Source organism: Seriola aureovittata, chromosome 22, assembly GCF_021018895.1.
Source record: "Seriola aureovittata isolate HTS-2021-v1 ecotype China chromosome 22, ASM2101889v1, whole genome shotgun sequence".
NCBI classification, from domain to species: Eukaryota; Metazoa; Chordata; class Actinopteri; order Carangiformes; family Carangidae; genus Seriola; species Seriola aureovittata.
The window spans coordinates 9,880,284-9,902,617 of NC_079385.1; the positions used below are offsets into that span (position 1 = coordinate 9,880,284).

At 41.0% G+C, this 22,334-nt stretch overlaps 1 long non-coding RNA gene across 2 annotated transcripts in view; it reads right to left on the bottom strand.

The window, feature by feature from the left end:
• Positions 1-214: 214 nt before the first annotated feature.
• The window catches only part of LOC130163739 (uncharacterized), a 38,853-nt gene continuing 16,733 nt past the window's right edge, over positions 215-22,334 (bottom strand). For both annotated transcript variants that reach the window (XR_008826515.1, XR_008826514.1), the window contains exon 3: positions 215-1,109. This is a non-coding gene — a long non-coding RNA (uncharacterized LOC130163739). The remainder of the gene's footprint in view (positions 1,110-22,334) is intronic.

Sequence of the window (22,334 nt, forward strand, 5' to 3'; positions counted from 1 at the left end):
TTTGTATATCATAACTCCTTGTTTGAATTGGAGGCATCCACCACTGTTCCCACTGGGAAACATCAAGTATTAAATGCCATTCCCCGGCATGCTTGTTTGAGTAATTTACGCTCAAACGAATGTCACTCCTTGTCTCCAGGTGGTCCTTTCTGCCACGTCTCTGTGTACAAGCCGACACAGCTTTTGATGGCTCCACCTGAGAGATTTGCCCAAATGTGTCTGCTTTTTCCCCAAAGTGGTTCCCAGAGTTTCCGCTCTGGGCTTGTTTACCAGTAAATGTTTTTGTGATTCCCCTAAGCAACACGAGAGTCAATGTTTTCTGTTTCTTTTTTATTTTTTTCTATTTGTTACAAGGAACGCAGCATTTGTTATTTAGTTTTTTTCCCTCGTTTGCTCTCCAAAATGTCTGGATACCCTGTCAGTAAACAAAGTCTAGTTCCCATTAACCTCCGATTCCCTCTGAGAATTTCACAAACAAGTTGAGTGTCGAACGACCTCAAACAAACCGTACATGCACACACACACACACACATCATGCACACACATGCACGCATGTCCTGAAGAGCAATATGGAAATATTCGTCCTTCCTCCCTTCCCATGCTTAGCCCTGGTGCTCTAGCCGTCTGTTTTGCCTAATTGCTTTAACACTAGCCTGGCATGCTAATTGCACTGGGCCCCCTGTCACCACATCATTTACATGGCCTGCTTGATTTGAAATTTAATCTGCTTGAAGGGTTTGTGTTTCATGCTCACTTTAAATCCTAATGCTCTGTGGGATTGAAAGCAGTTGGCATTTTTGAGACTGTAAAATAAATCCTTGTGTATTTGTTTGGCACCACATTTTTAATAAGAGACTTTTTTATATATTAGATAAGAACTTGGGGTTTCTGAATTTCACACAGTTTCAGTTGTGAAACTTACTCTGTTGCAAAATAAAACTTTGTAATGCCACTTTAGTTTCAGTCAGTGATGAAATCAAAGAGGAAAATTGATGAGACGGTGGGCAGTGCCGTGTCTGGATGCTGGGCAGAGGAAACTTGTGGAAGAGATGGGAGCACATGGTGTGTTGGCTGGCCTTTTTACTGCAGATGGCCTTTTTGATGTGGAGCTGAAAGAGAGTTAGACAGACAGAGACACAGAGAGGGCTTATATAGTATAGTGAGATCACATAGTGCAATTCAATCAAAGGCCAAAAGCTATTTCAATTTCTTAGAGGTCGGGCCCATCCCGGTTCTACACTGGGATAGTGTCTCCTTCACTTGTCCTGCTTACAACCATGGCTTTTCTTCTGGATCTGGACTGACACCTTGGCACTCTTGATTTGCAGTTGTTTCTTCATCATCCTCAACGGAACATGAACTTTGATTCATAAGTTAAGTACAGTAGCAAGTGAGGTCTACAGAAGCAAAAACAAGCAGAAAGTCTGAAAATGTCCTCCTCTCCTCTCCTCTCCTCTCCTCTCCTCTCCTCTCCTCTCCTCAACTCTCCTCAAAACCAAAGCAGAATAAAGACTCTGTTGTGATCAACCACAGGTTCAAATTGCAAGTGCAGTGCTTTCTGGAAAATAGGGGCTGTCAACAGGATCATAGGGCGACACAGAGTTCCAAGTGTGTTTGTGTTTGTATACTGCGTAAGCATTCTTGTGTTTCTCCTACATAAACTGAGCTACGACAACAGGCAAGCTCTGCCTCTGCTGCACCACACTAAATATTTGCCCTTTCTCCAGACTGGGCTTCTGTCCCACCCATGATTAGGCTCGCTCTTGGTACTTTTATTGGTGTAATTTCTGGACATCCGGCCCATGTTTCCAAATGTCACCTTTTTTTTTTAAGGCAAGCATGACTTTACAGTGACTGTGCTGACCTCTCTCAGAACAGTCAAACGCTAAAGGACCTCACAACTACACAAAATTCAAAGTAACGCTCATTATCTTCAGTGAGGAAAACAGGCTTCTGAACATTGACACACACACACACACACACACACACACATTATGGGGCACACGGGGAGGGTTATTTATGTGAAGACGGAGCTGTGGATGAGCTGGATTGTGGTATTGTGCTTTTTGCGAAATTAAAGCTTTTTTTTGCCCCTTATTTTTTTCTTTCCTCATACAAGTTCAACCAAACAGAGAGAATACAGTCAATATTAAGTCAATTATAAATATTTATAATCTACACATTTTAAAAATCCTGTCAATCACGAAGATGTGGGGGATAAGCTCACAGCAGCTGGTTGGTCCGGATGTGATTTGCATGCCACAGAAAGCCTCAGCTTGCATCCCCGTTTTGTTTTTGACTTTGCATGCCTGCTTGTTCTCAGCACAGATTAAATATAGAAGTTTTGTTCTCGTTGAGGATAGATGTTTTTTTCCTTTTCCCCTCCACTCACACATATACACACACGCCGGCACACACAACACAGAGACGTGAAGTATTGACGCCTGATGCTGATGGCGATTCATTATTGAAAAGGAAATCGCCTCAATATGAGTAGAGTTTGTTATTCGGAGCTTTGTTCTCATCATCTATATTGCAGGGCATCTTTGTCAGTCAGCGCAGTGAGATCTTTTTCTTCTCTCTGTGTTTGTGTGTTGTAGAGAAAGAGTTTTCCACTCTCTGTAGTGTTTGTCAGTGTTACTGTCCTAATAACTAACTGCCTTATTTTTAAGTTGATAGAAATCTGAGATACAGTACTGTTCAGTTTATCCTAGCAGTTGGTCTCTGATAACATCTGCTCAGTGTCTCTGCTTGGCTGCATGATCTCTGAAAACACAATGTTGGCCCTCTTGAGTCACAGGAACCTTCTCAAAGGAGTTCATTTTTCTGCTCCTCTGTCATTGTCTTATTTTTCTTGTCCAGTTCAGACAGATAATTAGTCTGTCTGCCCATAGTTACAACTGTGACCCAAAGCATCCAGTCACTGTCCAGTGTTTCCACAGAATTATAATTTATTTTTGGCAGCAGCTCACTGGGGGAGGGGTGGCTTTCTTAAAATAATTATTAAGTAATACCATAAATCCATATATAAGTAATTGCCAAGTACTTAGTAACAAATAAACAACTAAAAGATTGAAGCCATTTCTTCACATTGTGTCAAACAAATAACATCCCTCACCAACCCAACCAGAATTGGTGAGATTTAATTACGTTTTGTGATTGGACAGTGAGCACAGTCCCAGTACACAAACTCAGAATGCTCTCATGCGCACCCTGAATGACACAAAGAGAGAACTGGTAAAGAGATAACAAGGGACACACTGTAAGGGAAACACTGCAGTCAGATCAGAAAATCAGGACATTATCTCAATATCTGTGTACTGATGGATACTGACGTACATAGCTATTGAGATCACACACAAAATAGAAAGGGAAACATCAGTCTGAGAGGCTCAAGCTGTGTCTGACATTACTGCAATGCTCACTCATTCATTCTTCTCTACATACTACACATTCTGTACAGTAAAGCACTCTATAGTGAGCAGTAATTTGACATTTTGGATAGTCTATCATTTTGCATTGTTGCAAGAGTCAAAGTGTTGTATAGCTGTAATTTACATATATCATATAATATAATATCATATCATACCATTGTCCTCTTCAGAGAAACAGGGGAGACCTGGTTTATGGTGAGAAACCACAGGAAATCTCAGATACCTTCAGGTAGAAATCATATTACCACACGAACCAAAGCTCCTACCTTTACTTCGCTCTCAAAAATATATTGAGAATAGATCTGAAAACTGATCCGGCAACAGAGTTCACCTGAAGCTGTAAAGTTTGAACATGTCAGTGCAGTAGGATTTCTGTCTTACTATATCAGATTCAGCAATTCATTCAACAACCTAAACGACAATATAGGTCGTCTGTCGCTACTCTCAGATACAGCCCATGGGACTGTACAAGTGGCAGGCGTACCGGTCCTTTGTCGTCACGGAAACAATAATACGTCCTGCAGGAGTGTACCAGCAGCAACCGTACTGGACCTGTGTCGTAGTGGTAACAATAAACACACAGTTAAGGGTGTGGAACGTTCATGGTTTGGTTAGGTTTCGGCATAAAAACAACTTGGTTGTCAAATTGTGACGGACAAAAGAATCAACATTTGTAAACCCATTCATCCACGCCAACCTCCTCCTAACGTGGACTGTGTTAGTCTTTATACTAGGTCAACTGACTTCCTCCTTTGCCCCCTTCAAAATTAGTTCGGCCGCTAGAGGTTGACTAACCATAAAATGTAACAGTTGCTTGTAATAAGCTGCTTGCACACAAGACCTAGCCTGTCTTTTTTTTTTTTTAATCAAAATTTTTTTACAGTTTACATTTGTAACAACAGAAGTTGTAACAATATATTATAGCAAGCATTTGGATACAGTAACCAGTTGAAATTAAAAATGATCTGAATACTTAGTATCATCTTTGTGTCAAAGAAAAACAAAGTCTGAAAATAACAACCGGCAACTAATTTCATGAAATTTCTAAACCATCTCCCAAAGTCACATTTGTCATCTCATCAACAAGCGTCTGATTGTCACTTTAGCTTAGCATCCACTTGATTTCATAATTTATTCAGAAGTTAGGACGTGTCTCTGCATGTGTCGGTGTTTGCGTGCGGGTTTGTGTGTGTGTGTGTGCTTGTATGGGTGGGCGAACTGGCAAAGTGTCCCCTCATAAGAGTGCTTGTTGTGTGGCATTCTCTCTTGATTTCATGCTTTGCTGATGGAAAATTAGGCCCCGGCGTATCTCTGCATGAAGAGGAGGTGTAGGAGGAGGAGGAGTGCTGATGGTTGCTGTTATTGCCTCAGGACACTTTCCCCGACAACAAGAAAACTAGAGCGATGAGGAGGGAGGGAGGCTGTGTCATTGGCTGCTAATGCACTCTAAACAAGACGATGAGACACATGGAATCCCCAACGCGATGCTAAGAAGCCTCAGAAAAGAACATGTCTCTCTAACTCTCTCTCTCTACCACTTCCCCCCATCTTTTTCTCTCCATATTGTTGTAAAGTGCAGTTATGAGTCTGGCATTCAAAAACATATTAAATGTACTCTGCCTTTTTTGTGCTGGTTTTGAATGGCATGTAGAAGTGTTGAAGACTTCATTTGCATTTTTTGTCTTGTTTTTTTTTTTTTTTTTTTTTTTTTTTTTTTTGCCTGTCTGTTGCCCAATGAAGCTCTGAGGATAAAGTGCTTAAAGGACTGCAGGCACTTCACTTGAGTTGTTTGGTTGTTCAAAGATACGCCACAGTACACCGCTAGTTGAAATGCAGCTCAGCCCACTGTCAGACGTGTGAGGAGCATTTTGAGGCATAGAAAAAAAGTTATAATCCAGCTATGTTATGTAAGTGGAATAAGAGCCTTGTATATTGTCGGGTGTCTGTGTTCATCATGTCACAAAGATCAAACGTTGCACAAACGATTGTAAAGTTTCTCTTTGATATGTGAAAAATTTAAAAAAAGTAAAGTTTCCATTTGTTGTTCCATTGTTAACCATTTTAATGGTTTCAAAGGGGAAAACAGCAACAGTCTATGCAATTTTTAATTCTAATTCAGTTTGTTGGTTTTATTAATGTTCATACAGTCTGAAACTGTATTTTCATTTGTGAATGTTTTAACATTGGCACAAATGCGATGATACCAAGGCCAAGTTCTAATACCCTTAAGGATCCATGGAGTTTGTTAGAGAAAGATCCTTTAGAGTGTTCGAACTGGGCCTCTGCATCATCTGGTGGTCTTTGTCCTCCCTGTGGGAACAGTAACCTCACAGTCATTGTGAATACTGTGGTCACGGAAGAATACACTGAATGGACTGCATTCCCGTCCATGATTATGTGTGTGTCTGCAGGCATCTGTCCGTGTGTCCTGGAAAGTAGAAAAAAAAGTACTTACCCTATAGTGACGCTTCACCAGCCAATGCCCCTTATACTTGGCCTCTGCTATTATGTAACAATGTAGGTTTTTCCAAACATGTGATTTTTCCTGGAAAAAAACTATGTGAATTCACTACCGTGGTATTTAATGTGTACTGTAATCCTTTAGTGTTTCTGTGGTACTATAGTTTTAGTCACACTGTTTCACATGCAGAACTTTCGTTCCAATATCAGTGTTTCTCACAGGTTATCATCTTTTTTAACCCCCAGAGGGCAGTTATTGATAACTTGTGATTGATATCTCATTTAGTGGGTCAAGAAACATTTTTTCAAGGGAACCTAGTCCCTTAAATATGATAAACTGCTTGCATTCATTTAGTTTACTATGAATTGAACAATTGATAATCAATTGTCTTTCCGTTCAGAAAAGATTCACTAAAGTACTGCATCATAGGGGCATTGACTTCTGGCTATTGTAGATCATCATATTCTCTCAGCGTACGGAAGAATTGAGCGTCGATTGTGTGAAAACTGCATCAGCAAGAACACCCTGCTTCATGCATGATGTTACCAGAAATGCTGAATTTGAGCTCTCATAATGAGCATTTTCAGGAGCACAACAAGCACTTGGTGATAAAGTGTACAGCCACACCACAGTAATATTGACATACAGTATAAGTCAGCAGTTCACTCAGTCGAGCAAAAACTTGGAGCTTTTGGAGGAATTTTTGGGGTTCTGACTTGAGATTGGTGGTTGACAAGGTTTTTCCCAGCTGAAAGGGAAAAACTGTTTACTTGTCTGAGCAACAAGAAGAGGAAAGAGAAGGGGGGCACAGGGAGTGCAAAAGGGAGCACGGCGGTGTCTAGATGTAAAATTGTCCATAACACCTGGGGCCACTCAGCGCAGTGACGCACACAAAAGAACGCTGGCTGTGTGGACTGGCAAACAGCAGCTACATCTGGACCAGTTTCCCATCAGGGAGGGGCCTGACTGAGCTGACTGCTCTAACTGGATTGGACTTGACTTGATGTGGTGCATGATTTTTGGACAGGGAGACGAGCTTGATGTGGAGTGGTCAAGGCTTTTTATGGCATACTTCTTGTCAGAGTACAAGTTTAAAAACAAGAAAACGAGAGGCAGCAAAGAAAGAAATGGAGAGCAGGAGAGAGATGACATAGACATACTGTAAATGTATCAATAGGTCATCACCATTCTTTTCTTTCTCACTCCAGATTCCTGTAATTGAAGTTAGAGCAAATTTAGAATCCCAGATTAACAATCTTAAATGTTCGGTGGAACCCTGCACTTTCCATCTGCTGCAATCACTGAAACTCTAATATTCTATTTCCACAAAGTAATCACTGAGGAAGTTAGGGGAATCTAACTCATTCCAACCCATCTGAGTCCACAGATAAATCAATATTCACAGACAGAGCCTAATATTTGGTGTGGGATGAGACTTTTTTGTATGATCTCACAAGCAAATGGTGCTGGAAAGGACTTTTGAGGATGGAGGGGAAAGACATTTGAACCTCAAAGGCAGAGTCCACCACTGTGAGCCAAGACTTAATTACAATGACCTTACAACAGGGCAGTAGCCTAAAGCCACGCATTCAGGCTAACCAAGCACCCCCACCAGTGCACAATACACCCCCTGCCGCCATCAGACCTGATAAATGAGTTCTTTTCCTTGATTGCTGCATCAGGGCCGAGAGCGGGAAATGGGTAGAAAAAAAGCGTAGGGAGGGAGGGAATGAAAGAGTGAAAGGGAGAGGAAGGCAGTAAGATTGTGAAGGAGGGAGAACTGAGGAGAAAGTGAACAAGAAGTACAGAACAGTGCCAGACTGATAAACTGTAGCAGTGATGTAAGTTGGCGCAGTAACTTCTGGGACTTCAGCCCAGATTGTAGTATAGTTGTAGTTTCTCTCAGAGGCCTGTTTGTTTCTGTCTTTCTTCTGTTTTTTGTAAATACAAGTTTTACAATAAGCTGAAAATTGAAGTACTGATTATCCGAGGACATCTAGTTCAATAAACAAGAACTGGTGCAAACACACACAACATAGTCATGTGAAACAAACTGACTTACTTTTCTTTTTATGATTCTGTATGCATTTTTAAAGATGTCTGTGAGGCCAGTTTTAGCTTAGTTATACAAGGCTGGGGGTTTAAAGGAATAGTTTGACATTAAGGGAAACATTCTTGAGATAGATAAGAGGATTGATACCACTCTGTTGTCTGTCTGTTAAATATAAGGCTTCAGCCAGCAGCAGGTCATCTTAACTGAGCACAAAGACTGGAATTAAGGGGAAGCTGAAGTGTCAAAATGACAAATTTACAGTTTTACGGCAAGTTATATGCTGGACCAGTAACTTCCTTGAGTAACCTCCCAGATAATTTTCCTTTTACCCTTGTGAGATATGGTAAAATGAGATACAACATGTTAATTAGTGAGCTTTAGCTGATAGGACTGTAGGTGGGTTTGTTACCTTTGAAGTGAGCCAGGCTTGCTCTTTCCTGTTGTTTCCAATCTTTGTGCTAAGCTAAGCTCACTAGCTGTTGGCTGTAGCTTCATAATCAGCGGACAGACACGAGAGTGGTATCAATCTCCCCGTCCACCTGAAAGCAAATAATGTGAAACTCTTTGTCCTCATAATCCGAGCACAGTTACATTAGTGTCTGAAGCCACCGTTTCTGTCACCATAGTTTATAAATAAATTCAAACAAGGTGGGGATTTCTCTTTTTTTGAAAGTCACAACTTAATAACTGCTAATTAATAATGGCTATATTTATTTAACAATTCAGCACACCTTCAGACATATGGATGAATTTGACCATGTAAGCCCAGCAGAATTTTTGACATAATCATAACATGATTGTCTACGGTCACTGACACACACGTTTTTGAAAACATTTTCTGTAATCTGAAAAATGGATGATTGTAAAGCTACACAAATGGCTTTATGTGTCTCTTCCTGAGAGGTTTACGCATACTTAGAGCACATCGCTCAAAACTCTGTGAATTTCATTGACATCCACTGTCACTTATTTGGTTTTTTTACCGGCGGCTGATTTACTCGTTTTGAGAGTCAAGCGTACTGTACACACACATGCACACACACACACGTTGACAGAGTTGCAACACTCGCAATTTGCATTCCACACTCTCCCCATCACTCTCTATTTCTAAGAGTCACTGGCTGCCATGAGTTGAACTTGGTTTTTGATTAAGTGTTTGTAGGTAGCGCCTCAGGCCCGTCTCTCATAGATAAGAAGCAGTAATCCTTCTGTGTGTGTTATTGTGTGTTTTTTTGGAGGATTCTGTGGCTGTCTGCCGTGGGACCGAGAAAACAGTTTAAAATTCAAGAATTTAATTTCGCTATATTCTCCCAACTGAAAATGAAGTGTCATTAACTTCCTGTCACTGCTTTTATTTTTTGAATGAGGTTTTAAATGAGCCTCTTTTCTCTTAAGTCGATTCCATGTCAGATTTCTAATGACAAAACAAATCAGAATTTAGCACAAGCACTTAATCTCATTCATCATCTCTATTTAAGATCAAAACATCTGATGAGTAGATTATTTTTTCTTTTCCCTGAAGAGGATCCCTTCTTCCAAAAACCCCCTTTTAGGAAGTGTTCCCATGTTTGACAGCATGCCAGTCTTAACAAAGGGGAAATGCTGAGTTCCCTTTAATAGATCTATATTCATTTTCAAATGAGTTGATTAGCCAGCACAATGTCATTGGATTCAGGGGCCCATTACACATTTATGATGGTAAATTACTGAACATTTACAATCCAAATGAAATTTCATGAGGAGGGGATATTGAAAAAATGGAGGGAGAGAGACGCTTTGCGTTCATCCCTGTAGCCTTGCCTCATTGCATTTCTCTTCCTCTCGCTCCCTCTCTGTCTCTCTCCCTTTCTCTTTCACCCCCACTGTCTTTTCCTCCGTCTCTCGCACTCTCTCTCCCCTCTTGTCTGTTTCTTTTTCATATATCACATCAGTGCCCCCTGTGGTCCAACTGGGCATCACACAAGTGTCTGTAGCTGTGTTCACTCACACAGTTCTGTCGCTGACATTTTAGAAAGTGTTGTTTTCATGCCGCCATTCGAATAATATGGGCTTATCTACAGGTAAGTGTACAGGTAAACATTTAGTGATAGTGGTTTTCTCTTTAAATATGCTGCGATACAGACAGAGTGTGGTGAAAGGATAGATGTCTGGAGCTGAGGAGGGTTGTTCCCCCTTTGCCTTCGGTGTAGTGTTACATGTAGGTTCAAACGTCCTATAGATCCCTGAGCAAACACCTCTCCTCTCCAATCAGCGCTCAGTACTGTGCAGCCCTGTCATTGCGTCCACATCAATATTTTATTTTGGCAAATTTGCAGTGACACGCATTAGTACAATTAGGGGAAAGTTTTTACTTGGATTCCCATCTTCTACAAGGAGAGAGAGTGATAAAGGGAGGTTGAACTCTCTCTCTCTCTTGTTTCCTTACTCTCTCTCTCCCTCTCTCCCTCTCTCTCTCCAGCATGGCTGGTTCGTTCCTCAGCCCTCCACCTCTAAATAATTCATCATCCAATCAATCATTTTCTCTTTGTTTTGGGCCCCAGTGCCTGAGATGAAACGGCCCGCTGCCAAAGCTGCTTTGCCTCATCTGAGGCCTAGAAAACATGATCTGCTGCTGAGATTACAACACACACACACACACACACACACACACACACACACACACACACACACACACACACACACACACACACACACTCACATACATACACATACACATACACCAAAACGCACCTAGCACTGTAGTGCTGGTACCATATATTCACTGTTGGGAGTGATACACATTCATACAAATACAACAGGCACACACACAGGTGCAATGACGACTTGAAACATTTCTACATTTGATTCAAAATGAATAGATGTTTGACCAAAAATTAATCTTTGCTGACAAGCAACCTCATAATTTACTGTGTTCAAAATGTATGAAACAAAAACAAAATGACTGGCTCACTTTTGTATTTACACTTATCTATTCATTGTGACCAGACAGTTGTCAATCAGCTTATTAAAGACAATAAATATGGAAAACTGCAATTGCAACAATGTGTGATGTATACAATGATCACATTAAGAGGAATGATATGTAGAGCATTCCTGTTCTTCTCCCTTTGTCAAACACTACTCTCTATAGTTATATGTGGATAATCTAATTTTTTCCTATTTGCTGTTTACAGATAAATAGTCAAATCATTCTACTTGTTTAACACTTTTAAATAATGAGCCTTTTTAGTTTTTTAATGGCATGCCATTTTAAGGGAGTTCTGTAATAGAACACAGACTCTGTGTCTGATCTCCCCGCTGTAACACTCAGGTTTGGTTAGCTTATCTAAAGGGCCTGTCTCCGCCTTAAAGCCCGTGTGGAGGCAGCCTTAATAGGGGGAAATGTCTTGGACAAGTGATTTGAAGATATTTTGCTTCATCCCTTTGGAGCGCTCTGCAGGTGATGCCGCGAATGTCTCTTTCGTTTGATGTCGAACAACACAGATCCGCTATTGAGTGATAGCTTCAAATGCAGAAAGAGTGAGACCCTACGTGCTGCTCCCCCTACTTGAGCTACATCAGAGAAAACTGACATCTATTATGGTAAAGAAAAGACAAGTGTTTGAAAATTCAAGTACGCACACTGCAGAAGTGTCAGGATTTTTACAGAGTGCAATTTTTTTTGTTCACTCTCTTTTTTGTTAACAAGGTGGTTTTAAGCCAAGCATGTCTATATGAACTCTGTTGGATAGAGCATGAAAGGATGCTGCTAGCCCATCATGGTAATATTTTAGCCCCCTAAAAAGTCACCACAAGTCCCCTGTGTCCTTCTAACAAGAGGAGATTAAACCCTCAGACTATGAGCTTAAATTCAAGCTATTTTATCATCTCACTCTCTCTAACTTTTTGCCACCAAGGCTCCAGCAGTCTCTATCTCATCTTGTCACCTGGACTCTTAGACTTCAGTGTTATTTCAAAAATCTAGATTGAAATTGAATGATTTTTATTCTTAGTTACTGCCTTACAATATTTGATTTACCTCATTTTCTGAATTTTGCAATGAAACCTAACAAAACCAATTTTTTTGCACTTCCTTCTCTTTCACCTTAGTGTGGGCAGGGAATTCTGCAGGAACTACATTTTATTAGTTGGCTGTGTGTGTGTGTGTGTGTGTGTGTGTGTGTGTGTGTGTGTGTGTGTGTGTGTGTGTGTGTGTGTGTGTGTGTGTGTGTGTGTGTGTGTGTGTGTGTGTGTGTGTGTAACTGATAAATTTGATTTGTCCAAACAAAAAAAAGTTCTATCAGAATGTTTAAATTCATTTTAATGTGTATGAATCTTAAAACTGATCATGAGTGTGGGTTTGCATCTTTCCATTTCATACTGACTGCCTGCATTGCTGTCATTTGGGTGGCTGCTCTCCTCATTGTGGAGTTTGTAAATGGTTGGCATCTTGCCCGTGGAGGTCAAACATTATTATTATTTAGTGTTAAAAATGAGTTATCGTACAAAAATTTGATGTGGTAATGCTTGCATTATTTTACCAATCCATGGTGCATTGATGGTGGTTTAGGCCTGTTGCTGTTAAGTTTAGCAGCATGTTGCTACATGATCAATTTTTCTTGACAGTTATTAAACTGATGACAGGAGGGTGAACAGAACTTGTGGTGGAGAAGATGAAAGTGATGATTAAAGTGTCAGATAGTGGGGAAAAGCAAATTAGTGCATCTTATGAGATGAAAGTCTGGGCCTATATTAGTTTTTATAGCACTGGCTGGTGGGACAAACAAACTCACAGAGCAATCTGTAAATCTGTCTAATGAAAATGAAGTGCATGGGAAACAATCAACATGAATAGCACTTCCATTTGTTATTACATGATAAAGGGAATGGTTTTAAGTAAGAAAGCCCCATGCAGCTGTTTACTCCACTATTAGTTGTTATGGCTGAAAGCTTCAACTAAATACCCCAAATGTGTAATGTAAAATTCCTAATTTTACTATTGAAAAGAGGAAACTCTTACCCCTGAAGCTTGTAGTGTAGATACCACTTATACCTCAGCACATGAAATCTAATAGCCTTGTTGAAATGTGCCGCAGGGGACTCACGCAGTAAACGCATGTCTGAAGTCTGATAAATAGCTGAGGCCGATGAAGAGACATTATCTCTAACTGACCTGGGTACTGTAAAAAGACAAACAGCTTTATTTATCAGACTGGCAGAACCACATCATCATGACACGCGAGTGCATGGGAAGTAAATAAAACACTCTTGCAACATAAAAAAAAAACTTAGGGAGAGGGAGATAGAGTTAAAGAAAGAGGGTATAGAGAGATGGATGAGAAGAGAGGAATAAAGGGGGTGGGATGCGAGAAGAGCAAGAGAAGGGGACAGGCAGCAAGTGTCAGACGGAGAGCTGAAGGATCACCCAGGGCCTCGTAATCATGCCTTGTAGGGCTCAACGTCAAGCAGCTCTAGTGTGAATGAGCGATCACACCTACCTGCCCCATGTTTGTCCCTCTCTCGCTCTCTCTTTCTCATTCTCTTCCTCCCTCACACACACACACACACACACACACACACACACACACACACACACACACACACACACACACACACACACACACACACACACACACACACATTCATACTCAATAACACCATGTGCAGCAAGTGCAATATCTGCCCCACTTCATGAAATAAATTGGCCACCTACCAAAGACAGCAAGAGTCAGATTACCTCCAGTGAGAAGTCGGTTATCGCAATTATTGTTACAGAATGTGTCGAGAATCTGTTCAATTATGTCATTCCAAAACATGGCCTCAGCCTGCGTGCCCCCTGAATTGTAAGATATTTATTAACAATTATGAATTAATTGAAGAAAATATTTGGTTCATATATGTCAGTGTAATTTAAGCAGGAAAATGTGATGAGTTCTTGGTTTTTATTAGAATATCATTAACCCTCTTGTAATTAACCTCGTTCAAAAATTAACCACATGTTATTATCAAACCAAGCAAATAATTGAAGCAGCAGCTTAATTTATAATTTGACAATTTCCTGCCTCTTTTTTCTCCCTCTTTCATGTATTCCTTTAATAAAAAAAAAAAAAAAGGGAAATGGAGAGAAACATTTAAGAGCGGTGACTTTAATGAACATGTAGCATGGTGAAAAGGAGAGGCAGAATTAACTTACATAAATGGCATCTGTGGTCTGTCCTCTTAAACTGGACTGTTTTACCCTCGAGAACCCCCCAACCCCACCCCCCACCCCCCACCTCCCAAGTCAAGGAGCTGGTGTGTAAAGCTGGGCCTCCTACTTTCTCCAAGACACAGACAGAGGCCACGGGGGAATGGTATGGAGATTCGGCCTTGGTGGATAACACAACCAAGCTTATGTATAGGTTACATAGACCAGCTAAGCAAGGTCTGGATGTCAAGGCTCAGAGGAAAGGAGGTGTAGTGGATGTGTGTGGCAAGAGGGTGGATGTTAGATGAAAAATGTTGCATGGTATGGTATTTTTAGACCGTCCATTGAGACGATATTGTTGCCCACTTGGATACGTTTAATGTCAAGTATGTTGTGCCAGATTATGCAGAGGCTGTCCATACAGGCCCAGTGCATGCAATGGTATTCATTCCAGGCCGCCATTCCTTTTGACAATAATGAATATTATGTTACTGGATTATAATTATTGATGCATTAAAATGTTCATTACTTTCATGTTGCAGCTGGTAAAAGTAAGACTAATTTTAAATACTTTACGACTATTGGGTAGCTTTGGATTCATTGGATCATTTATTTGTTGCTTAAAGTTATTAAGTAAATGTAGTTCAGTAAAAAGTGCAACATTTACCTCTAAATTCTGGCAGATTTGAAGTATAAAGTAGCATAAAAATGGAAATACTCAAGTAAAGTAGACACCGTTATTTGAGCCAGTTACTTTTCCAACACTGATGTAAACTACGTTGGCTTGACCCCTACTTGTTCCCCCCTCAGTTGTGAGACATCAATGAACCCCATTCCTCAGAGAGTAGGAGTGGCTGTCCGCCAATTCTGCCTCATCATTGACCTCAATGGACCGCCACCACAAGTCTTCAGGACAGATGTTTAACTGCCATACAAAACTCCATGGCTCACTGCCTATTCAATCACTCATGTGACAGTTAACGGCCCACAGTGGCTAATGATTTTCTGTCATGTTCAGGCCACGCTGCGGAACCGGAGGATTAAATATCGGCTGACGATGGACACATCAACTACTACAATGGCCCCTGTTCATCAGCAAACCCTCATTCTGCCCTGTCCCCTGTAACACCTCTGGAGGAAAGTGAAGTATGGGGCAACCTTGTGCCGCTCATGGAGGGCCACTTCGTTATCATCCCTCTGTCTGAAAGTAAGCCATTAATACAGTATGCCCCATGGCCTTTGGGAAATTTTGCCAAGTTCTCAATAATAATCTCAATGTTTACTGGGAGAATGGCAAGATGCTCTAAAACATATGCATGAGGTGACTCAATTATACTCACTCCATATACCAGCCTCAAAATGTGGAGGGTTGGTCACACTTCATGCATTGTTTCTTTCATTAGGAAATATTCACTTCCTACAATTTCACTTCAAATTTCACAAGTAAAATATTCCCAACTTTTTTTTGCTTATGTTGCAGTTGTACCATCTTCTGCAGGAATGTCAGTTGTCTGTGTGTACACAGAGATTTTGAAGTTTCAGGCCACTAGCTCTCTTGCTCTGCAGGCCCAACTCGTTTCCTGGAAGCCCCTGTTCAGTCCTGTGTTGTGTCTGAACATGTATCTTGTATTCATCCAGGCTCCTTCCATGGCTCTCCTCCTCTACACATCAACATTGTTTGCTGGATGGGCATCTCTGGCCAGAGCTGTGTAGAAACTTTAGAGTATTTATTATTCAAAGGCCTTGTTCCTTATGCTGTTTTAGTAAGGGGGGAGCAAAGGTGTGTGTTTGGTAGAGAGAGATGCAGGGCTGACACTGTCACTGACAGGGGGAGCTTCAAAATCCCACAGTCGACTTCCCCCCCATTATTTGTTCTAGTCCAGGAAGGCACAGGCGAGATCACACAGGACTGGAGCTCTGTGAGTGTGTTTGTATGTGAGTGCACACTGTGTGTGCGTGTGTCATTGCCCGGCATTAGTACTGTGGTGTCTGTGTGTTGCACATTGTATACAGTATGTATATCTGTGCACTTTGTATGAAGTGGTACACTGCTGGATTGTAGTTATACCGTGGTCGGTGTGTCTGTGTATTTTTAGGTAGGTGAAGGGCCAAATGATTGCAGGTTGACTTTATTGTGTAGATTGTGTGTAGAGAAGCTTTCACTTAGCTGTCATATGGTGGTTTGTTATTACTGGCCTTGGCAGGTTAGTCTTGAGAAAGCAGCTTTTATTGAGCTAGACTGAAAGTTTATTCACAAAAAATCAATTTCATTGATCTGCTCAATTCATTTGTGGTTTACACATATCTGTATTTACCCAAAACATTGCATTTAATCAATGAAATTAATCACACTCTCATGTTGTCTCTTCCTCACACAACTGCATAGACAAACACATACTGACAAACCACACACTCTTTCCCATTGCAAACAGTCATAATGAACAGCACCAAATGTCTACAGCCTTCAGTCCTCCCTCTCTCCCACTAGGAAACCCAACTTTGCACACTTTACATACAATATTCATGCCATGTCTGAGAATAAGGATTCACGGTCTGGTCATCTGAAAAAACCCTGGCAATCACTGATTGTCTCTTGTCCTTATGAAAGAGAATAATTCTTTAACATGCGCCAAGACTGTTCAAAAACAGCCTTTTTTGATGAGTGACACTTCCCGTCCTCCGGATGCTTTTAATGTGTCGAACTCATTAATAAAGCAGCACCCCGGAGAGCGAGACAGGGGAGACATGAAGTGTGAGAGTGTGTGTGTATGTGTGTGTATAACTTTTGGTGTTTGAATTGTCAGGTGTGATTTTGGGACTCTGATCTTCACACAACAAGGTTCAGTCACACTAGTTGTAGTGCTATTTATCGTTTTCTTCTCTGACAATCTACCAGTTTTCTTTCTGAGCAAAGCGGTGGGCTTTTTTTTTTTTTTTTTTTTGTCAAACACTGAATATTAAAAGAGTCAAAAGTTAGATGTGGTATTCCCTGCAGTGAGGTGTGTTACCCGCAAAAAGAATGAGGGGGAGAGAGAATTCTAAATTACTGTAGATGTGCTCTATCAGAAAATAATTCTGTTTTTTCCCCCGAAATGTCATCTGCAGCTCACTATATCTGTTAGCATCTTTTGTTCTGGATTTTTCTGTCAAATAGTCAAACTGCAGCTTGCTCTTTGGTTCATTCTACCACAAATACAAAAGAACATCACTGCAAATTTGCTTATCAATGTGTTCTTTCAACATCTGTACGGTTGCTTTGTTATAATTTTCCAGAATCAAATGTGTGTGGTTATAGTAAAGCATTTAAATGGTAATCTTCAACTGGCTTTTGTGTCCGCACTGCTGCTGTGTGCGTGCTTGCGCAGTAGACTCAGCTGTTGAGTTGTGTTTAGGCTTCTCAGGCGTCTGTATTAAAGCTTAATGCACTTCCATTCTAATAAGGCATGCGGGTTTTGATGAATGCAATGAGTGCATGTTTTGAAGTTGTACAATATGCACAGCAGCATCTTATCTATGTAATGCATGCAAGGGTGTTTATGAAGCCTTGAGGTACAAGAATGTTTTTCTAAGTGAACTTCTCTGTGCAGAATGCATTTTAAGTGGCTTAGACATACAATACATACACACAAACACATGCACACTAACGCAAGAGACACACACAGTCACGCACAGTAATTTAGAACTGTAGGCTTTTAGTCAGCATATTAAATGTGTCAACTCATAAAGTAAAATGCTGTAAATGCTTTCAATATTCATGTTTTCGTATTTGTCAACCAACATTTCATAACAAATTTATGAAAAAAGCCTCTCAAACTGCATGCTGGGAGAAGGCTTTGTGCAGTGCATACATTTTTGAAAAGACACCATCCATTTAGAGCTCATCATCAGAGATTTGCATCCCAAGCCTTTGAAAAATAAAGATAAATATTTTGTATCATGCATTTTTTAAACTCTCCACCAATAAAACATAATTCCTAAGATTGGATTTGCGCTGGGAGTAATTTCTTGTTTTGTTGAAGAGCAACACTAATGGACTTTTATGTCACTTTGTTTAGTGAATAATTAACACTTATACAATATGTACAATCAAAGATTTGTATTATTGATCATTACAGTTGTTTTTCGAATATTCCTCGGCAGCAGTTTGTTGTGAATAAATAACGGGTCCCCTCAGTAGGCGACTGCATGCAGTACACTGGCTGTGTTTAGTGAGCGCTTTCAGAGCAGCCAACACGCACAGGAAGCAACTTACTGCACTACCTCACTTCATCTGAGACACGAGTTGAATATTTGCTTTTTATTCTGCTTTTCAGCATGTGATTCAACTAAAAGCAAAACTGCTGTGTGTTTCACTTGTCAGGCTAAGCAGTGTTTATAAGATGGCCCTGGCTTTGGAGGTGCTGGTGATGTCTTTCATTGAGAATCTTCCTGTTCCTTTTTTTTTTCTAAATGTTGTCAAATGTTTTAGCCGTAATTCTCAATCTTGCAAAAGTTATGACATAATACCAACAAGTTTTGTAGTGACACACAAAATAGAAAGCGTGTCATTTGACAGAGGATAAACATGCGATCATCTTAGCAGATAGTTTTGGTTTCAGTCATCCCGCCTGACTGAAACTGACCTCTCTACGTCACTTCTCTCACTTGCCCTCATTACCCCTCTCTCTGTTTTTCCATCTTTTGCTGCACCCACCTGCGTCTCATTCCCAACATTCCCCAAGTTTTTATTGGAAAAAGGGTTCACGGTGAGCGCAAAACCCAACAGTTGGAATTGCAAGCTCTATCCCAATAAAAACACATTCACAAGCATGTCTAATGGGCACGGGGCCCGCAATGTAGAAAACAGTCTTCGTATGATCCAAAATATGTTCACACCCACATTTCTGGAGGTCATGAGGTTCAGGAGAGAGGAGCAAAGCAGGTGTTGTTTTAGGGGGCGAACTGTTTTTCTGCTTTGCTTATAAGGAATCTACCACCAGAATCTCTGTGCAGTAGAGATCCTCTAAACCCAAAGAGTATTAGAATATTATAGTATATAGAATATTTAAGTGTCTATATGAAAATGGGTCCTGATGGAATAGGCACGAAAACCTCACAGCAGGAAGCCACTGTTAATTGCATTTTTGAGAGGAAGCAGGAGAGGCCTCAGCTTAACAAACTCTGCCCCTTTTCACATTGTCTTACTACAAAATCAAACTGAATCTACTTGAAATGACGTTTGAAATCATGTTGGATAACATTGTTCAGCTGTTTGTGTGTGGCGGGTTGTCATGACTGTTAGACTGTAGTTTTAGGTAGCTGCTTTTCCACTGTGCCAGTTGTTACAGTCCCAGAAAACCATCACACAAACAGTTTCTACTGCAAAGCACATAACGCAATCACATACTCATTGAACACAATACTTTAAACAACTTCTATATGTGCATTTCTCTCCTCTCTCAGACTGACAGTAAGCTGTGCCTCTGTGAACACTGCAGTCATCCCAGCAATACTGTGGGCCACATAATACTGCTGCTCTCTCCATTTCACCGTGCATTCATCTGTGAAGTGGATAGAGTTGCCATTGGGAAGAGACAATGCAGTTGCAGAAATACATATCACTTTGCCTCGATAAGAGGGAGACAAATAGGAGAAACTGTTTGTTGGGAGCCATCCTCAGCTGGCGCAGGGAGACTCCGAGGTTCTATTTCTTCTGCACAGTTAACCTTTTTCATTAAACCACATTGCATAATTATGGCGAGAGTCAGCGGCATCCTCTATTGTTGTTTAATTAGCCAGCTAATGTTGTTACTCGGTGCTGCAAACCCTTCATTTGTCTTGCTTAAGGAGCCTCTCTCTTTCCATTACCATAGGGAAATTGAGTTTGTTATTTATTGTAAGAGGAGACTATGAGCAGTTGTGTATACATAGGCTATTAAATCTTAATAAGCTCCAATTTCTACTGTTACATTATGTTGATGGCTCGCAATGGCATCTTCATTCCAGTTCCTCTGAGTGTTAGTCATACACAGTGAGACTGCAGGATGCAAAATTTGTGTTTGCTTTATATAGGTCTTCAAACCGAAGCTACAAACTCCCATAAGCCTCCTGTGGCATTTTATATGTGACTTCACTTAGTGTTATGAAGGCTGAGCAGTAGCAGGGAAAGGCAGTGATGGTGGACCATACGTGAAGTTGCAGACAATTATTGATCCCGGCGATATTCTCCAGCACTTAACCTTTACACTAGCTGAACGGGATATGAAGTCTCTTATTGAATGTGTACTTTTATGTTCTTCTCTGGTGACAAGCCTAATCAATAGTCCCCCTCCTCACTCTCATTAGGGGCAAGAGCTTCCAAGACTATCTTTAGCCTGGAAATCTATCTGCCTATGTGCCTGTATGGCCAGCGGACCACTTGGTGGTCTCTTTCAGTAATGCACTGCAGCTGAAGATTTAACAAAAATACTTGATCATTGATATTTGATTTTTGGTCAGATTGGTTTTGGTCAAATGCCACAGAACAGCTATGTGGAGGGTATTTGAGGATGTGTCTTCTAATTGTCCAAATTTGCTTAGAGGCCAGGGGAGACACTTTTTTTAATGTTTATGTAGTAAGGAAGCCACTGAAAGACCAAGACTTTTATTCTCCCAATCTTTTTTTTCCTTATGTAGGCAAGATTTTTCCAGATAAGCACTATTAATCATTCCCCTGCATCTGTTCATTCTTGTACACTTTCACCTGAAAAGTCTTTGCACTCGGAAAATAACGCTTTCCTCGCAATTGCCTGACACATTATCTCATTAAAATGTACAAAGAAAACTCCTTCTCTTTATCTCTGATAATCTAATTAGCATCAGCCAGATGGTTTAATAAGGGATATCGGCGCCGTTTAGCCTCCCAAACGGCCCGCTGGAGGAGAACCGTGGAGGAGGCTCCTCTCTACTCTCCTCTTCACTCTGAATAGCTCTCCAGGGTTCACATTATTGCTTCCTCTGCCTGAGGCGAACCACTCCAACTCAGGAGTTTAGGGAGGATGAATGCATCCAGGAGAGAGACATGCTCAAAGTGAATCAAATAGGCAGAGATGTTGGATACTGCTGGGAATGTTTTAGACCAAATAATGGCAGATAACTGACTTCACCTTTAGTTCCCCCAAGGAGTGAGAAACATTTCAGATTAGGCTTTAAATCTTTCTGAGATATATCAGTCTGTTCAGTGTGTGTTTAATTGTTGCCTAGGTAACATTGTACCAGTTCTTAGCTAGTCTGTGCTTAGGTTATGTGAATTTTACATCATGAAAGCACAAAAGACTTGCATAGTAAAGAAGTTCTGTCTTCCATCCTACAATGCAGGGAGCTCCGTGGTCCTCTAACTTCAAGCTGTTAGGCCTGACAGGGCACCAGTTAAGATAAAGTCAGGCTATCATATCATTAAGGAGGAAAAAGTTCTATGTCCAGATTACATTAGAGGAGTCTTAGTCGTCTGGTTTCTCCGGTTCTGACACTTCTCTCTCCGTAATGAGCGGATGCTGCCGCAGCCGAGACATGAATGCTCAAGTGAAGTCCGGTAGACAAGACATCCTCAGCCAGGCCCTGCATTGGCAATCTAGGCAAATACATCGAGCAGAAAGACGCTAGCCAGCAAGCCAAGCAGCCAGACAGCGGAGCCAGTCGCCCTCAGAGCCAGCAGTGAGAGAGACATGCTCAATTAACTCTCCAACTTCAGCAGGGCTTTTCCTGCTGGCCAGTGGAGAGGAACAATAATGACTGGATTTAGAATAAAAAGATGTGCACATCTACAAAGAAGGGGGTGTGAGTGGGGGGAGAAGATGAGATAAGGGGCTCCCATTTAGATTGACGGTTGGAAATTGTGGAAGGTCAGCGCGGTCTGTGAAGCGTCACCCGGGCAACTGCTGTGGCAAAAAAAACACAGTCCAGCCAAGCCTGATCAGGGTGTGAGGCTTCACTACTTAGCTCTTTCAGCTACTTTCCTCTCTGGCTTTACTTTTTCTCTATCTCTTCTCCAACATATGTCACAGAATGATAGTAGAAACCTCTTGGTGAGGAGAAAGTAATGGGATGTTTTTTTTTTTTTTTTGCGCACTGAATATCATGAGAGTCAGTGAGAGTCACATTGGATAAGACTGCTTCACTGTATGTATTGACAGATCATACTGGGAACAAACGTTTGAAGTAATCTTACAGAATTGGGGGGGGGCACTAAGAAGGTAAACTTAA